This window comes from Pseudonaja textilis, chromosome 1 (genome assembly GCF_049901715.1).
Source record: "Pseudonaja textilis isolate UNSWEBS1 chromosome 1, rPseTex1.2, whole genome shotgun sequence".
Taxonomy (NCBI): domain Eukaryota; kingdom Metazoa; phylum Chordata; class Lepidosauria; order Squamata; family Elapidae; genus Pseudonaja; species Pseudonaja textilis.
Genome location: NC_141990.1, coordinates 111,880,623 through 111,894,662, shown reverse-complemented (window position 1 = coordinate 111,894,662; position 14,040 = coordinate 111,880,623).

Genomic DNA, 14,040 nt, shown 5'->3' with positions numbered 1-14,040 from the left:
ACCAAGACTCCTCCAAGTTAGAAAAACACAACCCAGAGCAAGAGTAGTATAAAATATCTTTGCTCTGTCTACTAATTACTACACGCCTGCCAAAGATATGACTTCAAGGGATGTGCTTGTGTTAAACTGCAGAGTTCGCTTTTGGAATAAGTGAACATGAAAGGAATGTGTTATGGGGAGCACCTATCCGATGGTTTATCTGTGAAAGCCAGGCAGATAGTGAGCTTGACAGTGAGATCCTAGCCCCCAAACGGTCAAAAAAGCTGATGGTTGCTTACCCCTTGGGACCACACAGTGTATCTTTGCTTGCTGCAGAAGGGAGTGTCTGGTATTTGAGCCCTGATAAGAGCAATCTTTTTGGTGGTGCCAAGTAAGAAAAGACATTCCACAAAAACAAACAGCCTGAATTTTTTAGGGGGATGGGGGGAGAGCAAGTAGGCAGGAGGGAAAGAGCACAGCCTACAAGTGCTAATCTCCCCATTGCTTAATAAAGTGTGTCAGTCTTTCAAAGAACCATGAATCAAACTGACATCTTCGAGCCTGCAAAGATGAACTCTGCCAAGGAACCCTATCATTTACTCTCAAGTGCCAACATAAATTTTCAGGTTCGGCCATAGAAATTATGACACCAGGCCAATGTCGGAGAAGCTTTGGAAAGAAATCCGCCTAAATAAACCACAGTTATTTTTGTCTTTACCCTTCTCTCTTGGCTTTTTTTTTTAAGTGAATTGTAAAAAAGAGATATACATATAGGAGGTTTTTTTCCCCAACTATAAGGATCAAAGCTGGCAAAACAACAGATGCAGGGCCTCGCTGCTTGGTATGGCAATTGGCATTGCACAACCATCTGGGTGCTGTCTTACGTCTTATCAATTCTCTCTCTCTCTCTCTCTCTCACACACACACACACACATACACACACACACACACACACACTCCTACTAGGGACCCAGCTGAATAAAGGCATTACTCATTTTGTAGTGACATTGTAATGCCATTTCTAAAATTATGTTTAATTGAAAGAATAGTTACAAAAACATTTGTACATTAGGAGAAGGGAAATTGGTGGAATTAATTTTTCCTTTTACCAGGAGGGGAATGGTGTAGAGTAGTTAGAGAGGGAAATATGTGAAGAAGGACTGACTACAAAAGGGATTATGACGGGATGCCGCATCTCAATGAACTGACACTTTCTTATATGAAATTGGGCGGACTCTTCCAGATTGCCCACAGAGATGGCTTAAATATCTTTATATGCCACAGATAGTGTGAAAACTACTCAGGAACATATCAAACAAATCATGCAACAAAATTTGACTGGAACAATGAGATTCCCATTAATAGAGGATGGTACTATAGATCGTTGCCCTGCCGATTCAGTAAATGTCCATCATTTAGGAGGCTAACTATTCCAATCGGCAGCTGAGGAAGAATGGGCTCTGTGTTCACCTATATCTGAACCATGGTTCGAAGGTGATAACAATTTAACTCTTCTAGGTGCCAGCATTTAACAGTATTTAGTTCGACAAATTAAGTGTACTTGATCTTTGCTTTCTGGAAACTGGCAATAGGTTTGTGAGTTCACCTTTCCTGAGTTGCCACTTTCAACATGGGTGGTATAGAATAGAACCATGTGGTCCACTGCTGAAATTCAGCTGTTTATATTTGTATACAGTTTGAGATTTGCTAACCTTTACAATAAATACTGATAATTTTATGCAGGATTCAGCTGTTTTTGAACAACTGGAGAAAGCACTTGATGCAGCTCATGTCAAACATTGAATGCAATTTAGGTTTTTGTTTACATCACAATTATAAATAAAAAAAAATTGGAATAGACCCTCTTAGTGTTAGACATATCTGCAATCCAATTATCTGGTCCTGGGAAAATACGTGCTTAATGTAAGAATGGGTGATAATTTTATCAAGCTCATTTTTTTGATGAGAACTTTCCAAAATTCACACCTAATTTAAAAATGAGATTGAATGAATTTGGTATTTTAAAAAAATAATGTGAGAGAAAGTTTCACTGACAAATTAATCTTTTGGACAGAATGTGTGTTTAGCATTTAAATATCTTGGCTTGAATCGCTGTATTCTGAATTAAGTTTCTGGTACGGAACAAATATTTTTCTTCTTTTTCTTTGGTGACTTCAAGTCAGTTTTGATTCCTGACATTTTTTTTAGAAGTGATTTGCCATTGCCTCCTTCCTGGGGCTAAGAGACAGAGTGACTGATCAGAGTTACCCATCTGGCATAGTATCTAAGGCAGGACTAGAATTCACAGCTTCCTGGTTCTAACCCAGTGCCTTTCATCACTACAACAAACCAGCTGCCTTCTTTTTTCTGATGGTCTCAACTTTAAGATCTAGTGGATATGTAAGACACAGCTTTTCCTTGTTGCAAATAACTTTTCCTTTTGAGTTTGGCTAAAGCAAGTGGATAAAAAAAATATTGCTTTTTTAAAAAAGAAAAAAGAACTATGGGATAGATAGAATAATAATGTAGCAAAAACTGTAACGTTCATCACAGCCTCTCTTAATAACAAAACATTATTCTAAAATTGCACTAAACTTGGAAAAAATACAAAGTCAGCGTGGAGATGTTTCTGAGAATTTGAATTTTTTTATTATTATTACTTTGGGACAGCAATTCCTATGGGGCATGACAGATAAAATAAAAAACAAAATCATCAGGAAGAATCTCATTAACATTCTGTTTAATATTGTGTTGTACCTGATGATTCTTGACTCTTGACAAATGTATCTTTTCTTTTATGTACACTGAGAGCATTTGCACCAAGACAAATTCCTTGTGTGTCCAATCACACTTGGCCAATAAAGAATTTTATTCTATTCTATACTAGCTTTTCCTTCTGCCAAGACTAGCAAACCAGTATGCAACAAATCTAAAATAAAGTGATGGCATAATCAATAAAACAAATTAGGAAAAAAATGCCAAATGCAAAAGACCCTAATATTTTTCAAGATCCTTTTTCCTAAGCCCAACAAACGATTTTCTATGAGTGGCAGGATTGTTAAAAAAAAAAAACCAAACCAAACCAAACCCAGTAGCTGTTAATAATTGGACTGGTTTATAATAACAAAAATCTCAGCAGGTGGCAGCACCTGGTCAACTTTCTCTGTACTGGCTTCCCCCCACCCACAGCCAAAATGATATGGAAAATATAGAGAAGTGTTAATATGAAGGATTGCTACACTCCAATTTTCACATTTATTTACAGTATGTGGAACAGATCTATTTGTACTGGAATTCATAGAGGACAAATTCTTTAAGTGTCACTGAAGCATATAATTAGAAAGATTAAGACTGACTTTCAGCCTAGTTCATGCCTTCTTTTAGCATCCTTACAGAGAGAAAGCTAAATGGTGTCTGGCATCAGGAAGATACAGGCTGGTACTAAGCCTAACTATTAATCATTCCTTTAAAAGTGAATTCTCAACAAGGAATATTTTATAGCAGCAGACTAGATATTTAAAATGACTCAGGAAAGCAGCCTATAGCCCAACAAAAATACAAATGGACTGCAGGCTGTCATTCAAAACAGAGAGAGTTAAAATGCAAACAGCTGGCGGTGTTAGTCCCCCTTCTTTATGTGTCAGTTTTACTCATCAAAATTTGAACTCATCTGAATTCACCAAAATGACCCAGTGATGCTTGAATAATGAGTCAGCAGCTGTTGAAAGCCCAGAGACTCTTCCGCAGTCTCTCAGAACTTAAGACAGCTCACTTCGTGAAAAAAAATCCCAGGAGCTTGGCAATTAGGGAATAAGGATGGAAGTGTTCAAGTGTCCATAATGAAGTTTTTGCAGAGCAGGTCAGGGAAGTCACAGTTGAGTAGCACTCAATGATGATGATCAGCAGTAAGCCCAATTAAATGTAATTCTGAATTAGAGTTTTTCTTCCCTACATTGCCATATTTGATTTTCTAGTCTCATGGTCTGGTTTGAAAAATTCAGTCACATATAATTGACTCTTAGATAATATCCAAAGAGAAATGAGAAGAGCAAGGATGGTAAACTGGCTAGATTATTCATTCATGTTGACTATAGCGTTTACTGGACAGAAGTTGGGATTGATGGGAAGATCATAGAACAATGCCTGGAATGCACTACCTGACTCTGTTGTTACATCCTCTAACCCCCACTCCTTTAACCTCAAACTATCCACTGTTGACCTCACCCCATTCCTAAGAGGTCTGTAAGGGGCGTGCATAAGTGCCTAATTGTGCCTACCGTCCCTGTCCTATTGTCTCCATTTATTCGTACCTATTTCCTGTATTCTTCCTCCTATTTATACTTATACCTATTATCTTGTAAGTGACTGACAAATCAAAAAAATACATAAATAAAAATAAAACACAGAACAATAGGTAGCTTGGACATCTTGTAGTCTCAATTTTAGATTGGCTCTCTCTTTGCTAAGCTTCCATCCAATACTTCTTGCCTTCCCTCAGGTGCTTCGAAGAATAGGTCAACACCCTCTTCTCTATGACAACCCCTCAAATACTGGAATCCTGTTACCCCTAGTCTTTATCTTTGTTAGACTAGACATATCTAATTCCATCAATCATTCATTTTACAGTTTCGCCTCCGGACCTCTTAACTTCTTTGTTGCTCTTCTCTGCATTCTTTCTAGGGCATCAAAATCTTTTTATATCACGGTGACCAGAACTGGATACAATATTCCAAGTGTGGTCTCACTAATCTTTTGAAAAAATTTTTTTAAAAGAAAATAGTCTTTTTAAGAAAATCAGACTTAATTTGAATCTTTAATTCTCCTTAATGTTGGAATGACAAACAAAAAAAGAAGCATTGTTCTTATGTGGAAATGGTTAGTTTCCATTGCATTTATTTGTTGGGCTTATTTCCTGCCTGTTTTCCAGAGAACACACATATCATTCCCTTCTACTTCCCACCATAACATCCTGGGAGGTAAGTTGAGCTGAGAAGTAATAACTGACTCAAAAATAAGTAGCAAATATCCAGAGTTGAGGATGTTCTTTTCTCTGATCCTTTCTCTGATCCTAACTTCAATCCCCTAGCCACTCTATTTCACAATAGAAATGTGTACTTTAAAATGTTCAGACAAATGCATACTACGTGCCCTTCCTTCAAGTGCCATCATCCTCTCCTTATAAGCTTCAAAGTTAGGAAAGCATCTGCTTCCCTGAGCTAAAGCAGTGTAGAATTTAAAAAGTGATAGGATATAAAATGTGTATTAAACACCACCTTTTGAAGTCTTACAAAATGTATATAAAGCAGACACAAAGTTCACAGATATGGTGTTACTGACAAAACTCTAAAGGATAAAAGTGATAAGTGAAATACTATCTCTCCACACTCCTCCAGCTGTGGTTAAGTGGAGTGAATGTGGAGACTATATTTCACTGTACTATTTTAGTATTTTACTATATGGGACACACTTGCCAAGTGTTGGATGCTGGAGGGACATTCAACCTGCCTTATGGATCAGTCTAATATTATTTTCCAAAAATGGCAAATGAGATATTAATGCTGATGGCTGCAAATTAACGTAATGGAGATTATAAAAGGATTTGTATCATTTCATAACTCTTGGCCTTCAGGCAACGTTTTACAAACATAATATTGCAAAGCACAATGCAATGACATTTGATATTAATTTAAGAGTGATTGCTAAAGAAAAGAGAGTTGGTGTAGGAGGACAAGGAAAAAGGACAAGAAATGTCATGATTTAATGGGATATATGCTTGCAGCAGTAAAGCTCAATTTCGCTCAACATTGGAAGAAAGATATAATTGACTCAAATATGGAGAATATACAGCAATGGCTGTAGTAAAACTAACAGATACACAATAAAAGTTTTAAATTTAAGCAAGAATGTTTCCCATACATACAACACATCACATCACACCACACCATACAGCATAGCAAATAGAATCTGTTAAGTCCGGGAGATCGGTCCCGGGTAGATCGGGTCGCATAGAGAGGTGAGACTCAAAGTGCACATTCAGCTCTTTATTGAATATACAGTTCGGTTCAAGACCTGCGAGCCGCTTGGCTTTATTCAGTCAGCCGGTGGCTCGGTGGCCAATGGCAGCGCTTTGAATTTCCCACGATCGTCTCGGCCAATCGCGGTGGATTCTTAGAGCACCAATCACAGTAGTTTAGTTAGCCAATCAGATTGTGGTCCGTATGGACCAATCAGAACTCAGGATTTCGAGAATGTTAATATAGAACAGAATCATTTACTGGCTTATAATTGTCTATAAATATTGCAAATTAACAGATATATAAAACATGGAGAATCAGAAAGCCGATACAGTATTTTTTTCTTTTTTAATATTTAATTGTTAAATTTGTTCTATAGAGATAAATATTCAGGTACAAGAGAGACTTTCATATTATCGGCTTAAAATCAAAATTTCTAGTATATAACAAATATTTTGATGTGAGTTATAGTTTTAAATTTGTACTCAATTTTGTATGAAAGAGCGAAATAGTTTTAAGCTTGTAATATTGACACTGTAAATTGTAATTAACATCGTTAGAATATTTTTTCTTTATCTTCTCTGTTCTCATTACCCTAGGCTATCTTAATAATAGATGTTAATAATCTTTAATCATATTACATATACATTGCACAAATATCAATATATTGAATCAACACAATTTAAGGTTTATACGATAATAAAAAGGGAAAGAAAAGAAAGAGATTCTCTTCAATCTGACTTAAAGACTTACTATATAAATGCCTGACATTTTGAGAGATTGGGAAGGATAGAGTTCCCAATGGATTTCAGTTCCAGACCTCTCAGTGCCATACAAGAAGAGTACGTAGTGAAAAAATAATAGAAATTTTATATATGTATATATTTGTTGTGGCCCCGATTCCGGAGCCTTTGCTGTCAGAGGAAGAAGACCTGGAAGATGAGGAGGAGGAACTGGGAATGCCTTCCTCCCCAGGACCTTCCTCTCTGGCAATGCCTTCCTCCCTGATAATGCCTCAGGTTTCATCAGACAGGCGAGAGGAACAGCCTGGGGTTAATCAGGAGGAAGACATATTGGAGCAGCCCCTGACAGGGAGTAAAGAGGAAGAATGTTGGCTTGATCCTAAGCAGCGTCGTGGGGAGAAACATGAGCAGCCACATAGGAGGCGTGGGAGGGTCAGAGAGTGAGCTGAGTCATTGAGCCACACCCCACAGGGGATAAAAGTGGGTGTGTTTTCGACTGGAACTTTGTACGGGACAAAGTTTAATCTTACTTCAGATTTTCTTCGTGAATGATTTTTGTGGACTGCCTTGTAATTTTCTGTGAGTAGATTTTTATTTGTTATCAGTTCGGACTTGGCAGGCAGAGTGTGTTGGAATCCCAAGGATATTATCAGTTCTAAAGAATTAACTCTGTGAAGTCGGAGCCAGCTTGCCTGCCTGTGTTTGTGTGAGTTTGTATTCTTTCATCTTTTGGGAAAGAAGAAAAGTGAGACAGAACACACACACACACACACACACACACGTTTGTATGTATGTATGTATGTTTGTTTGTTTGTTTGCATTTTTTATAATCCATTTGCAGTATTTCTAAGTCCACCATACCACCTGGCTCCTGGGTTTCAACCATGCTACAAGAATTTTAATAGGGTAGATGATTTGCTTGCTTTGTAACCCTGAGATAGAAATTACTTTTAAAAATTGTGGTCAAATAAATGCATACAACATGAAGTAAGGGCATGGATGAAAGGGGATAGGGGATGCTATTCATTATATATTCCTTTTGTGCGAACTGGGAATGATAGGATTTCATTAGTCTGACAGCTAGAAAAACGATTGTTCCAGGTTCTCTGTGTTGCCAGATCAACAGATCAGAAGACAAGTTTCTGTAAATTATTTTTAAGGAATGAAGGAGTAGATATGGCAATGATGCCCAATGTATCCTAAGTCATGTGGGATGAACAGTATCCTGTATTCTCATTCTGGGCTGAAAAGCTCTAATTTTTCAATCTGATTGAGAGCTCTTGACCTCATTTACACATTGAACCATTGCCATTACTTAGATCCACTTGATTGGCCATTCCCAACCTAATTTAGCAAGTTATCTGCCTTCACTTGTTAAGCTCTCTTATACTCCTATGAATTTCTGAGTGGTGAATTTAACTAGGTTGCATAAGCGTCCTTCTACTAAAGATGTTAAACATAAACTGTTAGTTTTAATGTTTTTAAACCTTTGGAAACATCTGTACACAAGTCATGTGGGTTTCTTAATGGAAAAGGTTTATGTATTGAAAAGTGATGGAAAGCAAGCTCTCTGGTTCCTGTCCAATACTTCATTGTATATCAGAAGCAAGCTACCACATCTGGCGCAATAGTAAAACTGAAATAATCCTTTGCCTCATAAAACTGTAATCCCCTCAAGAAAGTTGGGGTGGGGTAGTGTCTCCTGTATGACACACAATCTGCCCTATATAATTTTTCCCATCGTGTTCAAAATACAAACGTTTGCCTTCATGTGGCATATACCTCAGTGGAAAGATTGTGCAACCTCCCGCCTGTGTATGGCTTCCAGAAATGTGTGAGTGCTACATGGAAAAAATTAGCAGCCTTGTCCGTTAAAACATTTCTGACTGCTGAAGCTCTCCACAGGTCCCAGACGCATCTTGATTTATTTATGGCCTGCACATATGCTCACAAACCTGTGGTGTCAGCATAATAGCTTGTGACCTCAATGAAACATACCAAGCTGATTTTGCTGTCCTCTGGGTAGTATTAACAGTCACAGAACATATACTACACAAAAATAGATGTTGACAGCTTGTGTCTTTGGTTCTTTACATAAGTGTTCTTACTCCCCACCCCCACCCCAGCTTTTCCTTTGCTACTCAAACGAGTTTCTAGATTTCTTTATCGTAATGTTGCTAAGCTGTCTTGATGTGAAACACAACAGGCAATTCAGCAACTGTGATTTGTGTCTCAAATTCCTATGGAATTTATAGCATTCGAGTGGATGTAACTTAATCCAAATCCAATGAATTTCTGTGGGGCTTTTAGGTGACTTGACTTTTGCTGAATTTGGGCCAATGGCTGCAACAGAATTGTACAAAAAGTCAACAAATGCAGGCAAGTCAGAAAAACATTTCTGAGCAAGTCAGGAAGTGGTCTTATGCTGGCTCAAATGGTTGATCTTCAGAATACAGGTGCTCTTCAACATACAACCACAATTGAGCCCAAAATTTCTGTTGCATTTGTTAAGTGAATTTTGTCCCAGTCTATGACCTTTCTTGAAACAGTAGTTAAGTGAATCATTGCAGCTGTTAAATTAGTCATACAGTTTGTTAAGTGAATCTGGCTTTCCCATTGACTTTACTTGTCAGAAGGTCACAAAAAGTGATCACATGATCTTGGGACACTGCAACGGTTATAAATGAGAGTCAGTTCCCACACGTCTGAATTTTGATCATGTGACAATGGGGATCCTGCAATGGTTGTAAGCATGAAAAGTGGTCATAAGTCACTTTTTGCAGTGCTATTTTAACTTGAACAGTCACTAAATGAACTGTTGTTAAGTTGAGGACTACCTCTACACTAAATTCCCCCTATATGATATCATTCAGGTACAACTACATTGAACTTTGGATTGGGAACACACACATGGGTAGAACCGGTTGTTAACATTCAAAGCAGTTTGGAGAACCAGTTGTTAGAAGAAATTACTGGTCTAATCCTGTAAGGAAGGCAGGAAGGAAATATTCTGGTGTTGCTTATAGAAACTGCCTCTCCATTAACCCTTATTACATTCTTGGCAGGACTAGGCTTCCTGTCTCAGGAACATCTCTGGAGTTTTTGCCCCTCCTTTGCTGGTACTTTGCTTGTGTGGAGTGACCATTCAAAGTTACAATGGCACTGAAAAAAGTGACTTATGACCATTTTTCACATTTACAACTGTTGCAGCATCCCCGCAGTCATGAGAGGCCAGGCAAGGAGATGCGTGCCTCAATGTGATATTGAGTTGGCCACACCCAGCTAATAACATGACCACCAAGCCATGTCCACCACCTAAGCCACGCCCACAGAACCAGTAAAAATGTTGAATCCCACCCCTGAACACACATACATGATAAAGTAATGGGTGGGAGAAAAAAAAAACAATTTCATTTACATTTTATTAAGGTAAACCTAATGCAATTAACAATTAAATATAATTGATATTATTATTTCCCCAGGCATATTTTTAATAGTTTTTCCTCTTTTGTCACCAAATCATTTTCTTAGGAACATATTTGAAAGTTTCTGGAGACTACACTAAGAGCTACAAACAAGGCACTTTTGCTTATGGATGGGCTGTGTCAATGAAAAGAAAGCGTTCCCCCATATTTCCATGTGGTTTACTTGAAGTTTCACTTGTAAAGAAATGTTGAAAGAATTTGCATTCATGAAAATCATGGAAGGATATCTAAAAGCGGAAAGTAATGTGTGGGAATCTTTGTAGGATACACATTTCAAATTTTTGTTGTTCAAGTATTAACCGCAATATTTCTCAAATAAATAATAAATAATTTCCTCATGCAAATTAAGTCACTTTTGCAGATTCCAGTCATCTATCTATGATTATACCACCAAATTTTTTGATTATTGAATTTGCGTGTAATTTCCTGCATTTTTAAGATGGAAAATACAAATTGTCCTCAACTAAGCTTGTTAACCGAGCTTTTGTTGAAGTGAAATGTGAGTGTTCCTGGTAAGTTTGGGAAAAGAGAGGCTGAAACAGAGCATGAGTGCAACAATACTTTATTATACAATAAAGGGCTGATCGTGCTTGCCACACCTGGAACTGGCTCGCAGCAATCAGCAACTGGTTGGACCCCGCAGCCTGCTTTTATAGCCGGCTGCTGGGGGAACCAGCCAATGAGGAAAGGGGAGAACGCCCACTCAAAGTGAATGGACCTGAGTGAGAACTCCTAGAGTTCTCAGGACATAACACCCCTTCCCCCAGATGCGAACACGCATAGTCTTTGAGGTAGGCAGGAGGTTTATGTTGGCGCCCGAACGGCGCAGCTCTGGAACGCTGTCTGTCCGTTCGGGGTCTGCCTGGGAAGGCAGAGTCGGCAAAGTGTCACCAGTGTGCCCCTCGGTTCGGGTATGCCCGGGGCTCGTAGGGTTGGTCGCTGGGGATGTGCTCCCGTAGACTGGATCGGGCTGGTCAACCGTCTGGGCGCTGCTGTCCGTGTTCGGGCTTTCGGGACCGGTTGTAGGTGTGAACTGGTTGCCGGGCATGATGTGGATGTGGGGCTGAGGATGAGGCCTCCCTTCGTCTTGTGACTCTGGGTCCCTGCTGGCGAGGGTGCTGAGGCGCCTACGCAGTTGGTCTATGTGCCTTCTCCAGACGCGGCCATCCTCCAGTCTGACCCGATACGACCGCGGCCCGGTGATAGCTACGATCTCGCCTGGGATCCACAGGGGGTCTCCAGCGAAGTTCCTCGCGAAAACTGGCTCCTGTAAGATAAAATGTCTAACCCCGATGTGGAAGCGAGGGGAGAGTCAGGGCAGTATTGTGGGTGAAGTCTGTCCAATACAGTCCTCAGACGCCTGCCCATCAGGAGCTCCGCTGGGGACTTATTGGTGACTGAACAAGGAGTTGAGTGTTGGCTCATCAGGAACCGCGAGAGTTTGTGGTGCCAGTCATCCTTGCTGAACCTAGCCAGGGCTTCTTTAGTGGTCCTGACGGCCCTTTCAGCCAATCCGTTACTGGCAGGATGAAATGGGGCTGTGAAAATGTGGCGGATACCCAGGTTGGCAGTGAAACGGCTGAACTCGGTCGATGCGAACTGTGGGCCATTGTCGGAGACAATGGAGTCTGGTAGCCCGTGCGTTACGAACAGGCGTGTTAACACGTTGGTGATTGCTAGTGTGGTGGTCGTGGATAGCTGTGCTACGTCAATCCATTTGGAATAGGCGTCCACGACCACTAGGAACGTCTTCCCATGCAAGGGGCCGGCCAGGTCGATGTGAATTCTGGACCAAGGGGCGCTGGCGCTTTCCCATCTGGTAGGGGTGGCAATGGGGGGAGCAGGACGGGATTCCTGGCAAATGCTGCAGGAACTTACCCAATTGACAATGTCCTCGTCGAGACCCGGCCACCACACGTAGCTGCGTGCTAATGCCTTCATTCTCACGATGCCAGGGTGTCCCTCGTGCAACGCCTCCAGAACTCGGGTATGCAGTGAGGCCGGGATGACCACTCGAGTGCCCCATAGTAGACAGCCCTGCAAACTGGATAACTCCTGCATGCGAGTCTTGAAAGGTGTGAATTTGTTTTCAACATTTCCACCCGGCCACCCCCTCCTCACCCAGTCGAGCACCTGGGCGAGCGTTTGATCTGCCTTGGTTTTAGCAGCAATGTCAAGGGCAGTGATGGGTAGGTCCAACTGGGTGATCTCGAAAATAGCGTGGACAGGAGCAGGGTCTTCAGCCGGAGCCGGCAAGGGGCAGCGACTGAGAGCGTCAGCGTGGGACAGTGTTTTACCCGGGCGGTGTATAAGTCTGTAGGAGTAGGCTGCTAGGAAGAGGGTCCACCTTGTCATCCTAGGGGAGAGGACTTGAGGGGTCTGTTTGTCCCCGGCTAGTAGGCCCAGGAGGGGCTTGTGGTCGAAAAAATGGCCAAAGAGAAATTCGTGAAATTTTTTCACGGCTGCAACAGCTGCTAGGGCTTCCTTATCGATCTGGCTGTAATTGCGCTCCGTTGCAGAGAGCGTCCTTGAGAAAAAGGCGATGGGGGCCTCGGCGCCATTGGGAAGCCTGTGACTTAGTACCGCCCCAATTCCAAAAGGGGATGCGTCTGCTGCCAGCACTAAAGGGAGGTTAGGGTCGAATTGAATAAGTACCGCCTCTGACGTGAGTAGTGATTTGACGGCGTGAAAAGCATGGTCTTCTTTGTGCCCCCAGTGCCACGGTGACTTTTTATCCAGTAATCTGTGTAGGGGTTCGGCTACTGATGCTTTATGGGGCAAGAAGGATGCGTAAAAGTTCAATAGCCCCAAGAACGCCTGAAGTTCAGTTTTGGAGGTTGGAGTGGGTGCCTCGTGGACTGCCTTAACCTTGGACTCAGGGGGTGAATGCCAGAGGCGTCAATTTTATAACCCAGAAAGTCCACCTGTCTAGTGGCAATGGCGCATTTTTTTTTTTTAACTTGAGGCCATGCTGTCTGAACCTCTCTAACACTGCTCGCACTCTCTGGAAGAGTTGGGGTCTGTCCCTGGCCGAGACTAAGATGTCGTCAAGTAGGGTACTACACCAGGGAGGCCCTGCAAAATCCGCTCCATGAGGGATTGAAAATACCTGGGGCAACACTTACGCCAAATTGGAGACGCTTGCATCGGAAGGCACCCCTGTGAGTGACAATTGTCTGGAGTTCCGCTGTTTGGTTATCAACAGGAACTGCTGATATGCTTGAGACATGTCTAATTTAGCAAAAATGCTGCCTGGTTCGAATGTGTGTAATAGATGCTGAATGACAGGCACAGGATAAGCGCTAACTTGTAGAAACTTATTGATTGTCGCCTTGTAGTCCGAGCAAATTCTCAGGCTACCGTCTTTTTGAGGGGTGTGACAATGGGCGTCTCCCATTTGGCGAAATCTGTTGGCTCAATGACCCCTTGTTTTAACAGTTTATCCAATTCCGCATCTAGTTTTGGCCGAATAATGAATGGGACCCTCACGCGGCTTTAGCCTGATTGGGACCGCCTGGGGGTCAACTGAGAATGAGATGGGGGTACCGTTATAACACCCCAGCTCTTCGCTGAACACATCTGCGTAATCAGCGAATAAGGAGTCAGTGTCTGAGGTTGAGACAGCATGGACTCCTGTTAGCCCTAGGCCGAGATGGGGAAACCAATCGAGCCCCAATAAGGTGGGGAGATTGCCGTTAACTACCACTAGAGGTAGGTGACCTTTAAAAGCTTTAAAACTGACAAGGAACTTGCCTCTGCCGATTACAGGAATGGTCTTCCCTGGTAGTCCTTCAGGCTGAACTGGCATCTCTGGAGCCG